This window comes from Delphinapterus leucas, chromosome 9 (genome assembly GCF_059928025.1).
Source record: "Delphinapterus leucas isolate spDelLeu-1000000601 "Yukka" chromosome 9, BTC_Dleu_Yukka2, whole genome shotgun sequence".
NCBI classification, from domain to species: domain Eukaryota; kingdom Metazoa; phylum Chordata; class Mammalia; order Artiodactyla; family Monodontidae; genus Delphinapterus; species Delphinapterus leucas.
This window is the reverse complement of record NC_143137.1, coordinates 97,189,308-97,204,405: the sequence shown is the minus strand read 5'-3', so window position 1 is coordinate 97,204,405 and position 15,098 is coordinate 97,189,308. Positions and strand designations below refer to the sequence as shown.

Genomic DNA, 15,098 nt, shown 5'->3' with positions numbered 1-15,098 from the left:
GTGGGGGGGGGGAGCTATGACCCACTTTCCTTCCAGAGAATCTTAAATTAGGGTAGTCAGGCATTCTGCATCTACAAGATACGACCTGTATTTCATGGTTTTCCTTGCATCCTGTACTACCTATGTCAGGAGGCCCTAAATGGTCCATATTCAGCTTTTATCAATAAATTACCCCCCAAAAATTGACAGTTAGAGCTAATTTACCACCACAGTAATTGAGGACAGAATCGCTTATGTGGTCCCACAAATAGAAAGCCAGACCTCCACAGACAAAGGTTGGGGATCCCTGGGGGCCTCTCCCGCAGGTGGGATGGGGTTTGGGGAAGGGCAGTGCTGAGAATGGAAAGCATTTATTTTTCACACAGTCAGTGATGCCTGAGCCTCTGAAATGCAGCCAGGACAAACCCCCGCCCTGACAGCCCACCCGTCAGCACCAGCCCTCGTCCTGGGACCAGTCCTGAATATGGGGGGTTCTCAAGGCCACTGGTCCTGAGCGCCAGGCCACCAAAACCTTCAGCCAGGTCAGCTGAGCTTTGATGGGGGAGCCTGAGCCCTAGAAATCCAGCTCTCCTGGCAGACAAACAGGAAGTTCCATTTCTTTGCAACAGGTTCAATTTACTTCTAGTTCACAAGCTCATAATCAATTTCATTGGTTCCACCCCCTGCTTATGGTCAGTTATGAGTTTGGACTTGGGAGGGACAGGTGTGTCCTGGCAGCTGCGAGATTATCTAACTCAGCCTTTTTGATTCTTGCCATGTTCCTATTATTTATACTTTGTGTATTTGAGCCCCAAATGCCAAAATGCAAGTGCAAATTTCCTGATGAGTTTTTTCAACACTGGACACTTCCTAAGCAGAAGAAAAGTTCTCTTGAAGCTCTTGGTTCAGGACACAAGTCAGACATAAACCAGCAGAGATATACGGTTTCCTCAAAGAGTACCAAAGCATGTAATATAACATTTTTTTTTTTTTTGCTTAACAGAAACTCATATGAAGCAGCTCCAGTGATGGCAGCAGAAGCTGTAATGACTCCACTCTGCTCACAGCCATCAGTCCTTCAGCTTAGATGACTGTCTCACCGTACTGCTGCCAGAAGTATTTTCTGATTCCAACGTTGAAGCCAATTCTCAAGTGCCGGCACAAAATCTCTTGCAATAACAAAAGTGTAACCACGCCACTGACATTACATACATACACGCATGGTCAAAGATCTCAGTGCTTCACCTTTTTACAGCATAGCCACAGACGCAAGTCATCACAATGAAGAAAAAAACTTTCCCGTTGCTTGTGCAATATTTTTCTCCTGAAAAAGCCTTGCTTCTAACGGCTATTGTGTGTAAAAGCTCTTCCAGCAGAGCCTTGAGTAACAGTGGTGAATTTGTGCAGACCTTCTATTACTGAGTTAGGAGTTAATGAAAACAATTGCACTGCTTTTAGTGGAGATGATACACAAACACATTTGGGGGATATTTGCATAAAGATGCAACGTTTATTCAAAGTTGAAGCAGGGAGGGAACGATACCATGGAAGGTGTGGGGCTGTCCTTCCCAGATTCTGCATAATGCTGCTCAGACAGCATCTGAGGTCCTTTCTACGGACATCAAAGCCATCGGCATGAAACGGTTCTCTAACTTCAACATTTATACTGTTTAAATGGAGCAGTTGAAGGACTTGGGTGATTTTGTGGCCATTAAGTTGTATTCCATTCTCTCACATTCAAAAATGGTTGGTTCTCATTAGCAGATGCAGTTGAGAGAATCCTGTTTATTTGAAGAAAGGCCCCAAATTCATGCTGATTTTAGAAATAATTTACTGAAACAGGTCTACTTATTGGCTGTTCAGAGTTTTCAAAATCCTTTTAGCAACAGGATTCTGAAAATTGACAGAGCAGCCCACAGTGCTACTGAAGCACTCCTTTAATAAGAAACTTGATGAATCTGTTAAAACAAATTGAAGAACTATTTATTCCTTCAAATGTCAATGCTGTTCTTCAAAGGGGCATTAATTATGAGCAGAAAAGGAAATTCTGACTTAAAATAGCTCATCATTACGGCACTTGCCATGACCCTGTTTGAAATGGATTTCACCCCTTCGAGCATTCTTCTCTTTTATGTGGATGTTACTAAATACCCTTCCCCTCGAGGGGAGAAGTAGGGCATTGCTGTTGTCCAAAGAGGAAGGGAACAAAAATGAACTGTTAGGCTTGTGTGTTGGGAGCGGGGGCTGGGGGGTGGGGGGTGAACAACATTTTAAAAAGTCATTGAACAAGAGATGTTATGGAATCCCGAAGAATGGAAAAACAACTTCTACCAGAGAAGGTGCTATGATGCGCCTCCAGAACTCAAATTCACTGCACAGTTTTCAGAGCTGCCAACGTTCTGCCGGTACATGCTCGGTAGACCAGCTCACAATGCTGGTACTGAGCACGTCTTCTCACTAATAAATAATCAAGGGACAAAGGAATGAAATAAGTGGCATGTAGCCGCTGTAGAAGGTGCATCTCGATGGAAGTAGAAAATGGCAATAACCGCAAGGAATTTCATAAGCGAATTCTGCAAAACAATTAACTGATAAAGAGAGCTAAGTCATGAGGGAAATAGAATTAATTAAAGCGGTATATAACTTAGAGACATAATTTATTTCAGATACACAGTGAATAATTTTAGTATGAGGCGTCCCATGTAATGTTTTTCCTTGATCTCAATGACCCTACGCATGGGTAATTAGAAATGACTTAAATGGACATCAGTATTCCCCTGTGCTGCTCTGGTGTCACCCCATTCCTACCCGCTCCCTGGACTGTGCCATTCCCAGGGCAACCTTGGCCTTAGCCTCATGTCTGTGGAAGGACAGAGCTTCAGGCTGCCTCTTGTGAAATGGGCCTGAGGATCCCATCCGGGGTCTTCCTAGAGAGCTGCACGAGGGGCCACCATCCAGGCCGGGCGAGGTCCAGTGGCAGGCACAGTGGCCAGGACAGAGGGCAGAACTGAAGTCTCCTCTCTTTAAACTGCCAGAGAGAGCACAGCCTCCAGCACCTGTGTCCATGGGGACCCGCGGATGCCTGTCCGGGGACAGGGCAGAGCAGAACCCCGTGGGCCTCAGAATCAGGCCTGGCTGTGTTCCTTACTCTTTCTTTCTTTTTTAATCTTAATTTTATTGTGGCAAGAGCACTTAAAATGAGCTCTACCCTCTGAACGAATGTTTATGTGTACAATTCAGTATTGTGGACCGTAGGCACAGTGGTGTCCAGCGGATCTTGGGAGCTCATTCATTTTGTTCAACTGAGTCTTTATGCCCCCTGATGAGTAACTCCCCATCCCCCTGCCGCAGCCCCCAGCAATCTCTTATCTACTTCCTGTCTCCATGAGTGTGTGAAGTGGAATGGTGCAGTATTGTCCTCCTGAGTCTGGCTTATTTCACGTAGTGTAATGACCTCAAGGTTCAGAGCATGTGTTAGAATTGCCTTCCTTTTTAAGGCTTGAATGATGTTCCCTGGTATGGATGGACCACATTGTCTAGCATGTAGGTGTGGCCCTGGGCGCTTACCTGGCCTGTGTGCTGAGATTCCTGTCCTTACAGTGCCGTCCTGACCCTGATCTGAAGGTGGCGCTGCTCCTTGATGTATTCAAAGCTGTTATGAAGTGAAATCTTCATGGTCTATTACTTCCCAGATTCGACTCAAAAAATCATCTCTTTCCTGTGATTTATGTGCTAGCCAGGAACCCCGGCTTCACTGAAGTCTTAAGGCTGTGTGCAAGGAAGAGCAGAACCTTCCAGGCCTTTCCTACCAGGTTAGTGATTATTTGTTAGAGGCCCTTTACCTGGAGGGCCCTGGGTACAGGCTGCCGTGTTTGCTCTGTTCTGCTTTCACCTCTCCCCTGATGCTACATTTCCTAGAGACAAGCATGGCCTTGATATGGAAAAAAATAGTAGCCCAAACCTGTTCGTAAGCATGACTGGTAATCAAATGTTTTTACCAACTTCCTAAAGTGTGAGCAGAAATTATTCTTAAAGCCTCCAATTTAGAAAAAATTAATAAAAAATCTGACAGTCAAGATTTATATGTTCCCCAAGATTTATATGCAGAGGATTCTCCTTCTCCACTTTCTTCCTTTAGAACATTTCAAAAGAGTTTTGAAAATATTTTATGTATGTGTATATATATACATACATTTTTTTTTTCAGAACAATTGAAAAGTTGAATCGCTCAGCTGCCTTTTCCTAACCCCTTCCCGCTGTGAGGATCATGTGACAGAGTCTGGAGAGCACCGAGAGGTGAGCATAAGTTAGCTGTGTGTTCCTGCCTGGAAGGTGATGTGATGGCTAGAGCCGCAGTGGCCACGCTGTGGTATGAGGAACAGGTCAGGACAATTGTTAAAATGTCTGCCCTGACACTTTTGAGCTGCTGAGCCAAGCTCTGACTTGTTGTTGTTTTATTTAAGCCACTAGAGCTCTTCCTCTATTACTTACAGCTGAAAATATTCCAGAGTCTAACAACAGGTCATGGACATTGCAGGTACAGACGACAGTAGTGCCTGGCAAATGGCATGTCCTGTGTAGGGGACGTAGACAAGGGTGTGACACAAGTGGCCAGATAGTGAAAACCCTAAAGAACTCAGGCTAAATTCTGCAGGGTACTAGAATCCTGAAAACACACACCCTTTTTATTTTAAAAAGCATATTCAGTCTTAAAAGGAAACTAACCCCATCTTTTAAAGTATACTTGAAAGCACATTGTGTTCAATTTTCAGAATCTTAAACTGACATTATACCTAATTCAAGAATGAAAACTAAATGAAAGCTGTATCTGGAAAGGCAAATATGGAGAATGTGTTCCAGGCTACACTTCAGAACACAAATATTGTGATGCTCGTAATGCAGCCCGTAGGTCAATGTGTATTTCCCCCTCTCAGTTCGCTGAAATTAATGGGCGTGTTCTGGCACATCAAGCGAAATAACAAACTTCTTAATTCGCTTTGTGAGAGCCATTCAGGCTGTTAACAGGGAAAATGCTATTTGACAACCTGTAATTAGAGGAACTGCTCCCAGCCTGCACCAGGAGTACAGGGACCCATCACTCTTGGTCCTTTGTAATAAGAAGAAAGAATCCTCATGAACCCACAAACATGCTGCAAATGAACACTGGGTCATCAGCAGAGGACGTGCTTCAGAATCCCCGCAGATGGGTGTGGGGCAGTTGGCTGATTGCAGTTTCTTGTGAAATTACTGGGCGTGTGAGCTATTAGGTGACAGTGTGAGCTGATAGACTTCGCCGTCAATGCATTAGGGTTTAACTGGCAGAAATCCTGTTTTCCTTTGGTGACAGTCCTGAGAAGTAAGTGATTGTAGAGTGTGTCCTGCATGCCATCTTCCTGCCAGTCCCATCTATAACCAAGCTGGCTCCAGCTGGGTGGGGGGGCGCCTCGGACTGTGGGAGCCACAGAGCATGCCTGCGGGACTCTGGCTTCAACACTCTACTACATGCTTCGTGCCTCAGTTTCCTCCCTTACAGTCGCAGATTACACAAGGTAACCCCTGAAGAGAACTCACCACCTCCTGCCATGTGCCATGTGTCAGTTTCTCAACAGCCTGAGAGCTGTGCTCTGTACCCTCAGAGTCCACTGTCTCCCTTGTTATTTCTGCTTCTGTGCTGCTCATCACCTTACGGAATCACAGCAACTCCCACACATCTCACTACAGGGCAGTTCTTAGATGTGAGGGGTCATCCAGGCCGTGCCCCTTCTACCAGTCAGTCTTTTGGGAGCTCACAGGCCACACATCTAACCTGCCACTCCCCAGGGGACACTGGAGTGACTCTCGTGATAATCAGACTATGTAATTTCATTGGTTAGGACCCACCCTCAGTCCCCTCACTGTAGCTTGTCCTCTGGTCAGGTGGTAAATCCTCCAGGCCCTCAGGGAAATCCCACTGTTCTCATGAGGCTGAAGGCAAATCATGCCATTGAACTTGTGATACAAAATTTGGACAAACTTATATGTATTTTCTTGTCCTCATGGAATTATCTCCAAATAGTTAATCAAGTTTGCAGATGCAATTAGATGGATTGGTATGGTGTGGGGTTCAGATGGCCTGGGAGGATGGGTACCAGCCCTGGACCTAAGAATGATAATGTTCTTTTTTTCTTTTTTTAGGTTAATTTGTGCTTTTATTTGCCAGTATAACTTAATTACAGTGACCAGAAAACTTTCTTGATCTAAAAAATACATTTTACACCACAATCCAACAAACACATATCTAATATGTATACATATATAAAAGTGAAACAAAAGTTTTGCCCAAAACTTCTACCCTGAGTGTTAATTTTTTTTTGAGACTTTTTTTTCTAAAGCAGTTTTAGGTTTACTACAAAATTGACAGGAAAGTACAGAAATTCCCCGTTTACCCCCTCCCCTCACATGTATAGCCATTATCAACAGAGTGGTACCTTTTTTTTTTTTAAGCCAGTGATGAACTGCATTGACACATAATCACCAAAGTCCACAGTTCATCTTAGGGTTCACTATAATGAAGTGAACAGTGTTGCACATTCTATGGGTTTGGACAAAAGTATGATGACATATATCCATCATTATAATGTCATTCAAAGTATTTTCATTGCTTATAAAAGCTTCTGTACTCTGTGTATTCATCTCTCCTCTCTCCCCAATCTCCTGGCAACCACTGATCTTTTTACTGTGGTTATTGTCTCCATAGTTTTCCCTTTCCCAGAATGGTATATAGAACCTATTTTTCTTTTTCTTTTTTTTCCAAAAGAGAGGTTCTAAGCCTTTATGTCTGTAAGACCACTCATGGCCCACCCATGCACGGACCAGACAGGCTCTAGGCGGCAAACTCCCCCACTAAATACTGTAGCTTTCCTTTCAATATTGAGCCCTGTCCCACTAGTCCTGTGCAACAGCCACGTGGAGGTGCAGAGGGACACGGGTTGGGTATTTGCTCATAGGAAGGCCACAAGTTTTGTGTCCCTTGTCACAGTGCACCCAGATTCCTGTTGGGTATGCTGTAAACAGAGGAGCTGTTTCTTCAGACCCCCTGCTCTGAGCACACCCCAACCTTAACGGTCTTGAACAAGCTATCATGTCTAATTGGAATAAAGGCAAGTCTTGAGATTTGCCCTCCGAAAGTGCCCAACGTGACAAACCCTAGATGAGGAGAAAGGATGCCAGTGCAGCTTAACAAGGCTCTCACCAACCAAAGTGGAGACAAGCAAACATCGGAGAGGAGAGTAACCATGGTTGACTGAAACACATTCAACCTATAAAAATCCATGAGCTCATCATAATTCTCAAAGAGAGCAAACACACAAACAAAAACCCTTCCCTAACTTGTCTTCTTTAGAACCAAGAGTTATACCAATGCTTTCCTCTGAAAATTCAGTTAGGCAGGGGGAAGAATGAAGGCCTTATTCACCTTTCCTGCAGAATCCATATTTGGGGTTACTAAATAACCCCAGCTGATAAGAAAACAATCTTCTGTATGGAATTAGGCCAGCTAATAACCACAGGTGATAAGATGAGAAAATCCCCTTTCATAGCCCCTGCCGAAATAACTCAGGGCCCTGAGGTAGACGGGGCTAGATACACTCAGCGTTCCAGATGCGCACCCCAATAGCTTTCAGCTCCTAAACCCAGAGAGCTACTTGAGCAAAAGGAACAGTCAGGCAGCCTGTGGAACCCCGATGTGGTTTTCTGCTTAAATTGTTCAGACATAACCACCTCAGGGCTTAGGGACCTCCTTTCCAGGGACAGGAAATAGGGCGCCATTAAACCACTGCAGGACGGTCAGATCCACCAGAGGACAGATCCTCTACGAGACCACTGACCTGGCCTCTTCAACAATATAGTGAAAAAGGGAGGTGAGGGAGGAGTCCGTTTAGCTTAAAAGTGATACAAGAAATAAAAACTCAAAAATTCTCTCCTTGATCTACATGAACCATATTTTAAAGATATCTTGGAAACAATAGGAGACACTTGACTTTCTAATAAGTATGAGATGATGACAAAGAATGATTGTTCATTTTCTTAGGTGTGGAAAATAGGATTGGTATTATAGAGAAAAGGGTACTTGATTTTTAGAGGAGAACATTAAAGTAATTAGGGTAAATACCACAATGTATGTTATTTAGTTTAAAATACTTCAGCTAAAAACAACAGCTGTAGCAATATAACAAAATGTTAACAGTGAAATCTAGGCAGTGTGTATATGGATATTCATTTTAATATCCACTGTATGTTTGAAACATTTCAAAATAAAAAGTGAAAAAAAAAGGTAAAAGATACATGGCTTAACAGTAGCTCCTTAAGCAAAAGATGTGGTGATTCTGTGTAGGGCAAGAGATGAGAGCTGGTGTATCACCAGCAAGGTGGCAGCGACCCCCGGGCACATCCCTGGAAATAGGGTTTGTAGACGTAGGACAGTGGTCACCCTGCAGGTGAAGAACTGGAAGGGACATTTGGGAAAGATACTTGGAACCACGCTCTAGAACAGAAGTGACAAATAGATCTTGGATGGTGGCCGCCATGCTGAGCATCTTCCCAGACCATCCTTCAGGTCAATGGGAGGAGTGCTCTGAGCAATGGGTGATGGACCATCCTTTCGCCTTTCTGAAATCCTGACCTTTATGGACCCACAACGTATATGAGGGGAGAAGTTAGAGAGGCAAGAATCTATACCAAGTGAGCTTAAGAAAAAAGAAGGTTTGGGTTTGATATGCAAAATAATGTTAGCGACATGCAAATGACCCGAGAAGAGGTACCCAGGTTGTATAGGAACCTTCTACACAGCAAGGGCCCAGCCTGGAGGACACAGCCCATCCACCCAGTTCCTGGAGGACAGAGAATACCCTTGTCCACCCCAGGCAGAACCTCTCCATGGTGAGAAAGGGAGATGTCAGAGAAAAGAGGAACTCAGTCCGTTCTTGGAAAGAAGGCTAGAGGAGGATGTTCAGGTGCGTGCGTGCACGTGCACACGGACGTGTGTGTCTTCCTATTACTTTTGTGTTTTTATTTCCTTGATTTCTGCTCGTATTTTTTTTTTATCTCCTTCCTTCTGCTTGCTTTGTGTTTATTCTGCACTTCTTTTTCTAGGTTCTTGAGGTGGTAGCTCCGATTATTGATCTGATGCAGGTATGAGGCTTCTAATGCAGCCTCCAACAGCTAACTATCAAAATGAAAAGTCTGATCATTTTTATTTTCATTTGGTTAAAAGTATTCTGAAGTTTCTCTGGACTCTGATTCATGGATTATTTAGAAGTGTGTTCTTTACTCTCCATCTATCTGGGGATCTTTCACTCCTCTTTCTGTTACTTCTAGTTTAATTCTTTTGCTGTCAGAACGTACTTTGTGTGATTTCTATTCTTTTAAATCAGTTAAGGTGTGTTCTAAGGCTGAGAATGTGGTCTACCTTGGTGAATGCTCCATGTGGGCTTGAGAAGAGTGTGTATTCTGCTGTTGGATGGAGAACTCTCCAAATTTCAATTAGGTCAAGTTGATTGATAGTGTTTAACAGATCAGCTGATTTCCTGCCTCCTTGATCAATTACTGAGAGAAGCATGTTGTGGTTTCAACTACAAGAATGGATTTGTACATTCTCGTTTCCGTTCTATTAGTCCTGCTCTATATATTTTGACATATTTTTAATACACTGTTAGGTTCATGCACGCTTAGTGCTGTTATAGCTTCTTAGAGAATCTATCATGTTACTCTTCGTTCCTGATAATCTTTCTTGTTCTGAAATCTGTATTGTCTGAAATTAACACAGTTCCTCAAGCTTTGGTTTGATTAGTGTTCTTTTGACTAGTAGCGTGGCATTTCTTTCTCTGTTTCATTCTTTAGGGAGATTTTCCGTCTAAATATTTATATTTAGGTGGGTTTGCTGTAGACGACATAGTTGGGTTTTTGCTTTATGTCCACTCTGCAAACCTCTGTCTTTTCATTGGTATACTTAGACAACTCATATTTTAAATGACTATTAATACAGGTGGATTTGTATCTACTATCTTTGTAACTGTTTTATAGTCATTTTATTTGCTCTTTTTTCCCTATTGGTGCATTTTGTGAGTTCAGCTGAGCATTTTATATTATTGTATTTTCATATTTTCTTAGCATATCATTTATACTTCTTGAAAAATTTTTAGTTTTTGGCCTAGAAAGTACACTATATATATATATATATATATTTTTTTTTTTTTTTTTTTTTTTTTTTGCAGTACGCGGGCCTCTCACTGTTGTGGCCTCTCCCGTTGCGGAGCACAGGCTCCGGATGCTCAGGCTCAGCGGCCATGGCTCACGGGCCCAGCCGCTCCGCGGCATGTGGGATCTTCGCGGACCGGGGCACGAACCCGTGTCCCCTGCATCAGCAGGCGGACTCTCAACCACTGCGCCACCAGGGAAGTCCACACTATACATTTTTAAATAATCTTAGTCTGCCTTCAAAACAACACTCTACAGCTCCATGTGGTACAGGTACTGGCTATTCCCACATTTTCCCTCCTGGTTCTCCCATCATTGTCATCATTCATCTCACTTAGTCACCCAATACATTGTTATTATTACTGGTTTTAAAAAACAACTACTTTTAGATCAATTAAGAACAAGAAAAATAAAATATTTTATTTTAACCTCCATCTATTCCTTCTCCAGCAATATTCCCTTCTTTGTACAAATACAAGTATCTGATCTATGCAGTTTCCTTTCTACCCAAAGAACTTGTGATATTTCTGTGTGGCATGTCAGGTAGCAGTGAGTTCCTTCAGTTTTGTTTTAGAAATTACTTTTTTCTCATTCATTTTTAGATAATTTCTCTAGATATAGAATCCTAGGTTTCTTTTTTCTCCAGCACTTTAAAGATGTCAGTCCACTCTCTTCCTTCTTGCATGGTTCCTGGCAGAAAGGTCTCTCTAATTCTTACACTTGTTCCTTCAGAGTTAAGGTGGCTTTTTCACCCTCTATTCTGCTTGGAGTTCTCTGAGCTTCCTGGATCTGTGGTTTGGTATCTGTCATTAATTTGGGACCATTCTTAACCATTATTACTTCAAATATTTCTTCTACCTCCCTTTCTCTTTCTTCTTCTTCTGGTATTCCAATTATACTCATGCTACACATTTTGATATTGTTCTATAGTTCTTGCACAGTCTGTTCTGCTCTTTTTTTTCTTTGCATTTCAGTTTGGGAAGTTTCTATTGGCTTCCTTCAAGTTCAGTGATTTTTTTCTTGGTGTATTATTCAGGGTTCTCCAGAGAAAGAGAGCTAATAGAATGGAGAGGGATGTTAATGAATTGGCTCATGTGATTGTGGGGCAACTGTGAAATATGCAGGGTGGATCAGCAGGCTGGAAGCTCAGGCAGGGTTTCTGTGCTGCAATCTTTTTTTAAATTTTTATTAATTAATTTATTTATTTATGGCTGCATTGGGTCTTCGTTACTGCGTGCGGGCTTTCTCTAGTTGTGGCGAGTGGGGGCTACTCTTCGTTGCAGTGTGCGGGCTTCTCATTGCAGTGGCTTCTCTTGTTGCAGAGCACAGGCTCTAAGCATGAGGGCTTCAGTAGTTGTGGTTCACAGTCTCTAGAGCGCAGGCTCAGTAGTTGTGGCGCACGGGCTTAGCTGCTCCACGGCATGTGGGACCTTCCCAGACCAGGGCTCGAACCCATGTCCCCTGCATTGGCGGGCAGATTCTCAACCACTGTGCCACCAGGGAAGCCCCTGTGCTGCAGTCTTGAGGCAGAGTTGCCTCTTCTTCAGGAAACCTCATTCTTTGCTCTTAAGGCCTTCAACTGACTGGATGAACCCCCCCCCCCATTACAGAGCATTAGTAACCTTACTCCATGTCTGAGTAGAGTCTGAGAAACTAATTTAAATATTAATCACACCTAAAATATATCTTCACAGCAACGTTTAGACTAGTGTTTGACCAATAAACTGGGCACCGTAGGCCAGGCAGGTTGACATAAAGTTAACCACCACAGTCCACCCCTTGTCAATTTGGCACCCTTCCACATCTCCTTAAACCATACTTACTTCTATAGCCAAACACCACAGACTGGGTGGCTTATAAACAACAGAAACTCTATTTCTCACAGTTATGGAGACTGGAAGTCCAAGATCAAGGCACCAGCACAGTCATGTTCTCATGAAGGCCCTCTTCTGGTTCATTGCCAGAGCCTTCTCCCTGTGTCCTCCTGTGGTAGAAGGGGCAATGACCCCTCTGGGTTCTCTTTTATAAGGTTACGCATCCCATTCATGAGGACTCCACCCTTATGACCTAATCACCTCCCAAAGGCCCTACCTCCTCCGAGTATCATCACCCTGGGGATTAGGATTCCAGCATATGCATTTTGGTGGCAGGGGGTCAGGCACAAACATTCAGTCCATAGCAGGTAAATTACCCAGGCATGTGATTGCTGGCTTATATGGCAATTGTATGTTTAATTTTAAAACAAGCGAAAAACCCTGCCAAATGAATTTCCAGAGTGGCTATATCGTTTACATCCCCACCAGTGATGTGTGAGAGATCCAGTTTCTCTGAATCCTCACCAGCATTTGACATTGTTATTGTTATTTTTTTTTAGCTGTTCTAATAGGTGTGTAGTAAACCATCTCATCATGGTTTTAATTTGCACTGCCCTACTGGCCAATAATGAATATATTTTCATGTGCATTTTTCCCATGTGCATACCATCTTTGGTGAAATATTTGCCCATTTCTTTTACTGTTTCATTTTGAAAGTTCTTTATATATTCTAGATATGAGCCTGTTTTCAGATATGTGGTTTATAGTTATTTTCTCCAAATCTGTAGCTTGTCTTTATACTCTTTTTTCTTTATTCTTTCTTTCTTCCTTCCTTCCTTTCTTTCTTTATTTTTGGCTGCATCAGGTCTTAGTTGCGGCACACGGGATCTTTCGTTGCAGTGCATGGGCTTCTCTCTAGTTGTGGCGTACCGGCTCCAGAATGCCTGGGCTCTGTAGTTGCCGCCCGCGGGCTCTCTAATTGTAGTACGAGGGCTTAATTACCCCGCAACATGTGGGATCTTAGTCCGACCAGGGCTCGAACCTGCATCCCCTGCACTGATCACCAGGGATCACTCAGTTTGGCTTTCTGGGCCTAATTCTGTTTGCTTATGGGGAACAATTGAAAGAGAACAGCTTTCAAAGCTCGTTTTGGAACACAAATAGACGATTTATGTAATTAGCACGGGTGCAATTACATGGCACACCATCAAGTGGCTTCTTCATGAACTAGATTGGCACCACCTAATTCTTATAAACATAAATAGATCAAGTTGTTAAGTAACAAGTAATTGCAGAGAGCACATGATATTCTCTCTGGGCAAATCAGACTACCCATGTTTAATCTGGCTTCTGTACTGCTCAGGGGAATCAGAAAGAGGTGGAGGGAGGCTATCAGAATGAGGTGCTGAGTAGCCTGGGTTAAATTCAAGGGGATATATGAACAGCCCTGTGATCTCGATAAAAGGCAAATACAGCAGTAAATGATAAGAACACATTTTCCACCATGGCTTTACTCTCCTTCAGAGGAATTCGTTATTCTTAAATTACACACCGAAAACTGTTTGCCGCAGATATTATAACAAGCGTGAACAACTTTCTATGTATAAAGAGCTCATGCAAAATTAAGAAAAATATGAAGACCCAAATATTTAAGTTGTCAAAGGATGTGAAGAGTCATGTCCCAGGGGAAGTACAAATGACTGATATGCACATGTGACAAAAATTAAATTTCACTAGTAAGCAAAGAAATGGAAAATAAAGCCATGAAGTGATGCCTTTTTGTCACCCATACTTCTAGCAATAATTTAAATGTTGATCTTGCATTCGCTTTTATCCCTCTGGAACCCGCACTGGATGGCCTCATAAAAGCACAGAAAATACACCCATGAGAGCAAAGGAGGAAGGAAAGTTGTTCTGTCCAAGGATGACTTGAGACAGGCACGGGGACCGGTGTTTGTGGATGGGTGAACAGAGCGAGGGATGTCACAGCCGGCGACATCCCGGAAGTCTGCCCTGTTGCCCTGAGCTCAAGGTCATCGGGAATAGTGGAGGCCAGGAGCAGGAGTGACACAGACACCCAGCACTGATGGGAGGTCGGCGTCTAGAGCAGCTGCAGCTCCAGGCCCTGGACATCTCCCACACCCTGTCCAGACAGCAGATACCTGTGCAAGCCACCCGCCCAAAGGCAAAACCAGAGGATTCTTCCCTGAACAAATGGAGCTTTCTGGGGGAGTCCCAGGGTTTCCAGAGTGGTGCTGGTACCCACAATCAGCCCCACCCCTTCTGGAATGTGGACCCACAACATGACCCACCTGCTGGTCCGTGCCCACACCATCGCAGCGTGGTCAGGGAAGGGGCCTCGCCAAAGGGGCGGAGTGAGGCCACTTCAGGCCCCACGGTGGGGAGAAAACAGGAGGAATGTCACAGCAGGGGGCATGAAGATAAGGGAGAATCCACAGGAAAACTGACCCAGAAGTGTGGATCATTCTGCAACAGAAGAGCTCCTTCATAAAGGATTTGAGTTTGTATTTTCAGAGTTGTTCAGGAAGATGTAACAAACATATGAAAATAGGATACTGCGACAAAGGAACACTTGGGAAACAAGAAGACCTTTTAGAAATGAAATCAACTGTTTCAATAAAACGTGGAGCTAAAAAAGACAAGACAGAAAATATGAAAGAAAATGTTAAAAAGAGACAGAAGATCAATGCAGGATGGCCATAATTTGACTAAAAGGGAGGGTCTCGTTGATCCATGAAACAATACAAAGTCTTCAGTTTCAGAGGCCACCAAGAGTTCACAATGATTGAAATAGACCACATATTCAGCCTCCTCTTTTAAGACTGTGAAAATATGAAGGATAAAGAGAAGATTCTAGGAGCTTCCACAGAAAAAAGCAGATCACCTGCAAAGGCGCCAGAGCCGAAAGGGCATCAGAATGTTCCACTAGTCATTCCAGATTCCAAGTGAGTTTCAACCTGGAACTCTGTAGCCACACCATTAATCAAGTGTGAGGACTCACTGCAGGGTTTCCAGACATGCAAAACATTCAAAAATGCATTTGTTTTTGCA

At 43.4% G+C, this 15,098-nt stretch overlaps 1 non-coding gene across 1 annotated transcript; it reads right to left on the bottom strand.

Annotated features, from left to right (window-relative positions):
- Positions 1-6,942: 6,942 nt before the first annotated feature.
- On the bottom strand, positions 6,943-7,072 carry LOC115802686 (small nucleolar RNA SNORA11). The gene has a single exon (XR_004023210.1). It is a non-coding gene; the product is annotated as a small nucleolar RNA SNORA11 (small nucleolar RNA).
- Positions 7,073-15,098: the final 8,026 nt, after the last annotated feature.